The sequence below is a fragment of the Tupaia chinensis genome, unplaced genomic scaffold (genome assembly GCF_000334495.1).
Source record: "Tupaia chinensis unplaced genomic scaffold, TupChi_1.0 Scaffold000263_1, whole genome shotgun sequence".
Lineage (NCBI taxonomy): Eukaryota > Metazoa > Chordata > Mammalia > Scandentia > Tupaiidae > Tupaia > Tupaia belangeri.
The window spans coordinates 2347536-2353990 of record NW_006159743.1 but is presented as its reverse complement, the minus strand read 5'-3'; the positions used below and the strand labels follow the sequence as shown (position 1 = coordinate 2353990).

General features: G+C 39.7%; 1 pseudogene; it reads right to left on the bottom strand.

Annotated features, from left to right (window-relative positions):
• Positions 1-6246, bottom strand: part of LOC102476600 (40S ribosomal protein S10 pseudogene) — a 29477-nt pseudogene extending 23231 nt beyond the window's left edge.
• Between the last annotated feature and the right edge of the window lie 209 nt (positions 6247-6455).

Sequence of the window (6455 nt, the reverse complement as noted above, 5' to 3'; positions counted from 1 at the left end):
ATGGAAGTCCAGCGACATAGCCATTATGCTAACTGCTAGTCCCAATGATACCATGTATGATTAAGCCACTATACAGTGTATTCGGAATGGGAAATCACATTTTGTATGCTGTTATGATGCTCAGAGAATGAATGTAAAATAAATAAAATTTTAAAATGTTATTTACAAATAATATCTCATCTAACACAAAATTTAATAAAATATGAATATATATGTATATATGTCATCACTTTAAGAAAATTCACAGACTTTAGTACTATTAAATTAGAAAACTGAGGTTCCAGCAGATAGCGTGGTGGCTATGTCACTGTACTTGCATGTAGTCAACCGTGGTTTGAGTCCCGGACCCAGTGGTTTAAACTCACACCAGGTGTGTGGGCGTACATGTCCAGGATCCCAAGAGGAGAATGGATGAAAAGAGATTGCTGTGTGGCCATCCCCCCTGCGGGGTGATTTCTTACTTTCTGTCTCTCTCTATCTTTCTGGCAATCAGATGTGCCCCATAGCAAAAACCTCTCAAAAAAAAAAAAAAAAATAACTGAATCCCATTTACCATAGTCACAAGAAGTATAAGATACCTAGGAATAAAACTAACCATAGAAGTTAAAAACCTTTATAAGGAAAACTTTGAAAACTTTAAAAAGGAAATTGAAAAGGACATAAAAAAGTGGAAGGACATCCTATGTCCCCAGATTGGCATAATTAATAAAATCAAAATGGCAATCCTACCCAAATTAATCTACATATTTAATGCAATCCCTATAAAATTACAAGAGACATTCTTCACAGATCTAGAAAAGACAATCATAGAATTTGTCTGGAATCATAAAAGACCCTGTATTGCCAAAGCCATCCTGCTCAAGAAGAGTGGAGTAGATTGCATCTCTCTTCCTAACCCCAAAATGTATTACAAAACTGTGATAATCAAAACAGCATGGTTTGGCACAAAAACAGACAAGAGGTCCAATGGAACAGAGTAGAGACCCCAGAAATTAACCTCAAGACATACAACCAACTGATCTTTGACAAAGGGTACCAGTCAATTCAGTGGGAAAATGAAAACCTCTTTAGCAAATGGTGCTAGAAAAACTGGGTTTGCACCTGCAAAAAGATGAATCTGAACCCCTGTCTGTCATCATTAACAAAAATCAACTCAAAGCAGAAAATCTAAACCTAACACCACAAACTTTAAAAGTACTGGTGGAAAACACTGAGGAAATTCTGGGAGACAATGGGGTAGATAAAGACTTCTTAAGCAACCCCCAAAGCGCGGACAATAATCCCCAAAATAGACAGATGGAATTACATCAGATTAAGGAGTTTCTTCACAACAAAGGACACTGTAATTAGTGTGGATCAAAAGCCCTCAGAATGGGAGAAATTTTTTGTTAACTGTGCCTCAGATGAGGGACTGTTAACCAAAATACCCAGGGAACCCAAGCAGCTTACCTGGAAGAAAATTATTAACTTAATTAAAATATGGGAAAATGAGCTGAATAAACAACTCTATGGAAGACATATGAACAATCAAAAAGCACATGAAAAAAATACTTAACATCTGTCATCATAAGGCAGATGCAGATCAAAATCACAATGAAATACAACCCACCCCAGTCAGAATGGCAAAGATTAAAAAAAAAAAAAAAAAAAAACAGATAAGTGCTAAAGGGATGTGGTGAAAGAGGAACACTCCTATATTACTGGTGGGAATGTAAATTGGTCCAGCCACTAAGGATAACAATATGGAGGTTCCTCAAAGACCTTCAAATAGAACTACCATATGATCCAGCAATTCCACTCCTCAGTATCTACCCAAAGGACAGAAGAACGCTCAGTCAGAACAGTGCTTGCACAACTATATTTATTGCAACATTATTCACGATTGCTAAGACATGGAACCAACCCAAATATTCACAAACAGATGAATGGATGAAAAAGTATGGCACATATACTCCATGGGGTACTATTCAGCCATTAAAAAGAAAAAAGATAAAACAACGATGACAACAAAACAAGGCCTTGGAATCTGATATAAAGTAGAAAAATATGGGAAATTTGTTGCTGAGTGCAGCATGTCAGGCTATGAAACAGAGACACTGTATGTCTCCACTTAACATATACCAACTGTCCACACTCTGCAGTACAGACTGAAAGACTGGAGGGCATGATAGCATTGAAAAGTATTATGGGCACTAGAGACAAAATGGAAGGAGAGTATGGGAGAGGAAGAGCATAGGAAAGGAAATTTGGGGAAAGAAATAGAGACATTTGAGAGACACAGATATGGTTTATTATCTGTTGAGGATCTGTATAGTATTCTCAACTAGGCTGGACTGAGTTATATATCATGCTGGGTAAAGTCTCTTTACAATCTAAATAATTTCCAAATCTAGGAAATAAATTCATATAAAAGCATCCAAAACACTGAGGCATATTTGTGAACAGGGTTATATAATATATCAAGACATTACTTGAACACCTATAACTGAAAAACAACCTAAATGTATCCAGAAGTTATGACAGAGCCAAACAATGCATTTTTATATGGTCATTAAAATTTACTATGAAGAACTTTTACTGGTGTGGGGAGACATATAATTATCTGAGTAAGGGTCTGAATGATTCATAATGAGTAAGATGATATTTATTTTAGCACAAATAAGTGATAAGTTATAGAAGATTTGCTTTAATTTACTATGCCAAAACAAACATGTGTATATGGGATATTTTATTCTACCTATCTGCTTTATATATTACATTCTATTTATTTTTTTGAAAGTGCAGAATATTTTAAAGCAAAGATATGAAAACAATAAATTATGAATCATACACTGGGATGAATTTTACTGCACGATATTAAGAAAAACCTCTTTAAAATAATCTATGTAATTGACTACTTCAAAAGGAGACTGATTTCCTAAGTCGTATGAAAGGATTATGATTGTGAATTACAACATGTTCTGTTTATTTTGGTACTTGGAATATCTACTAAACTACCTCTGAGGTTAACACTTCCAGCGTAAATCAAAATGTAAACTAAATGATCCCAGATTCCAGGAATTCAAGCCAAGACTGAGATCATCATGTAAAAATAGCTAGCAATGAAGTTACAGTACAAGTTATATTTGTATGAGGTGCTATTCACACCCAAGCCAGAGAAAATTAGGAACACACAGTACATAGTGAATTCATTTAAAAGCGGTTCCTTTAGAAATGATCAAAAAGAAAGCACACAAAATCCTAGAAATCTTTTCCTACTCGATGTAGATGGAGTTTCTTTTTCAGGTCTTAATTCAATAAAGGCATGTCATATTTGAATTATCAACAGTGTGTCCAAGAAGAAATTGCAATAAGCAGTTAAAAATTGAGAGATAATTTTTAATTTAAAAAATGAGATGTAGTTCTTCTTCATTTACCTTTTAGTTGCAGGTATTATCCACAAGGTTTTAGTTTGATTTCCTCCCAAAAATAAACCCTGATATTAGGATTCGAATGCTAGCAATTTATTTTAGGAGGTACAGGAAGCACTGGCAGGGGAGTGGGGAAGTTAGACAGGGAACAGAAGGCAGCTGATGAAGGATGTGATAAAGCCAGCTACATTGCGGATGGGTGGAGCTTAATCACACAGGACACTCTGAGAACCAGTGTAACACACAACTTCAGAGTTAACCACCAGGAACAATTATCAGTTGAAGGCTATTGTGCATGTGGGCGTAGGTATTAATCCATCCCACTTGCTACTCTACTGGAGGTAAGGGGCTTAGGGGAGGAGGCCTGGAAAGGCAAAAGGCCCCAGTCCCTAGACTTCCAAGAAAGTCCTCAAAAGTTTCAGGCAAAGAAATGCAGACACTAGCAGGCAGGCATTTTTAAGTAGAGAGAACATAATGAAGTGGTAAGGTAGTCAGGACAGTGAGGGCATCTACCCAACATCTATTCCTAAATCACATTATTTGTGCCCCCAAGACATCAACTATCATTTACCGGGTGATAGGTCCACTGAGACGTGGCCTTTAAATTCAACCAACACATGCTGCCATGCCCCAGCTATCATATGAAAACAGGATAAATATCAGCACTGGTTCTTAGCCAGGCCTGGGATCCAGTTTTCACATGGAGGATTTAATCATGATCAATCATGATCCAGGTTCAGGTGATGGCACCAGATTTGATATGGTTACAAGTGCACTGCAGTTGATTATATTATTTATATGTTGTCTCTGTATAGCGGGTATTTACTTTGACTGGCATCTTGGAGTGATTTGATGAAGTTGTTGGAGAATGGTCATCTGTGCTTTACATACCCAGGACACTCCTCAGTGCCCAGATGTTGGAACTTTTCACTCTGTCACCTCCACTGCATGTGCTGGGTTTGCTTAGCTCCCAGCTCTATTCTCCATTCTTTTTGTTGTTGTTAAGGATTTTTGCCCTAGGGTATGTGCACTTGCCAGAGACAGACTGTGGGAGGATCGCCACGCTGCAATCCCTTTTCCTCCATTCTCCTCCTAGGATTTTGGGCATGCACACACACATACCCCACGAGATTTTCAAGTCGCTGTATCTGGGACTCAAACCACAGCTGGCAATGTGGGAGTTCAGCACCTCAACCACCATGCTGCCTGCTAGCACCAATCTACTCCCCATTCTTGACTGCTTCTTTTGGACCCATAGTTTCGCATCCCACTCAGTCTTACCTTCTACTATTTGGCACATAGTCCTTCGTTCTTCTTGCTATAAGGTTTTAATGCCCTTGTTATCTCTAGTAAAAAAAAAAAAAAAAAAAACCTCCTCATTTCATTCCCCCTGTAAAAACAGATATAGACCTCCTAAACATAGAAGGTAAGAAAAAACAAACAAGGAGAAATACTGAGAATAAGGGTTTGGGCCATCTACCTCACCTACCTCTCCATAAAACTGTAGCCATATTGCTAAAGCTTTCTCCATGTTCATTTAAAGACTTGATTATTTTGGAGCTGTTTTAGATTCACAACACAATTGGATGGTAGAGATTTCCCTTATTTCTCCTACACCCACATAAGCATATCTTCCCTCATTTGCAACATCCACACCAGAGTGGTATATTTCTAACAACAGATGAACCTACATTTGTATATCATAATCACTGGAAGTGCAGAGTTCACATTAGGATTCACTCAGTGTTATACATGTACGGGTTTGGACAAATGTATGTATCATTATAGTATCACGACTCTAAAAATATTCTGTGTTCTGCCTCTTCATTTCTCTCCCCATATCAACCCCTTATCCCTCCATTTCTGACAACCACTGATTTTTTTTTTTTGAGAAGTTTTTGTATAGGGTACATGCGCTTGCCAGAAAGAGAGAGAGAGAGAGAGAGAGAAAGCAAAAAAATCACCCTCCCCCAGGGCGGATGGCCACGCCACAATCCCTTCTCCTCCATTCTCCTCTCGGGATCTTGGGCATGCACCCACACACGCCCAGCATGAGTTCAAGCCACCGGGTTGGGTACTCAAACTGCTATCTACTATATGGGAGTCCAGCGACATAGCCAGCACGCCAACTGCTGGTCTCACCACTGACCTTTTTTTTTTTTTTTTTAATCTGGCTACAAGTTTACTCAACACAAAATAATCTCCTCCAACTTTACTGCAGTGGCTGGGCCCCTCCGGAAGGGCGGGGCCACGTCCACGACCAAATCCGCCTCTAAACTGGAACTGGGTGGCTGCCTCGGCTTTCTTGTCTACACCGGGGGACACAGCCCTCTGTAGGTATCACTGTCAGCTTCTCTTCTTGTGAGTCTTGCAGGTCGCTCACCCTCCAGACCTTTGGGTTGGGGCCTGCCAGTCTCAGGATGGCTTTGGCGCAGGGTGGCAGGCACCATCTCTGGGGGCAGGTGGAGGTAATCGCGCAGGTACTGGATACTGGATATCGGCATTGGTAAGGTACCAGGAGAAATGTCTCCAGGCAAACTGCTCCTTCGCGTAGCCTTGAAACTTGAGACTGCGTGGCCTTCATTGACGTGAAGGCTGGGCACATTCTTGACAGTCAGCTCCGGGTGCTTGGGCATATGGACATCCTTTTTGGCCACCATCACTCCCTCCTTAAAAAGGAGTTCGTAATGGCAACCCAGTTCTTCTTGGGCATCAACATCCCGGCAGCTGCAGGGTCTGGGGACGAGGCTGGGAAGTAAGGGGCATGCGTGGCGCTGCTTCTTTTCCGGTCTCCTACTACTGATCTTTTTACCATGTCCAAAAGTTACCTTTTCCAAAGTTATGTGGCTGGAATTATATTAAATATGCAGCCTTTTCAGATTGGCTTCTTTCACTTAGTAATATGCACTTAATATGCATTCCTCCATGTCTTTTCATGGCTTCATAGCCATTGTGTGGATATACCATGTCTTATGTGCTGAAGGACATCTTTGTTCCTTCCATATTTTGACAATCGTTAATAAAGCTGCCACAAGCATCAATATG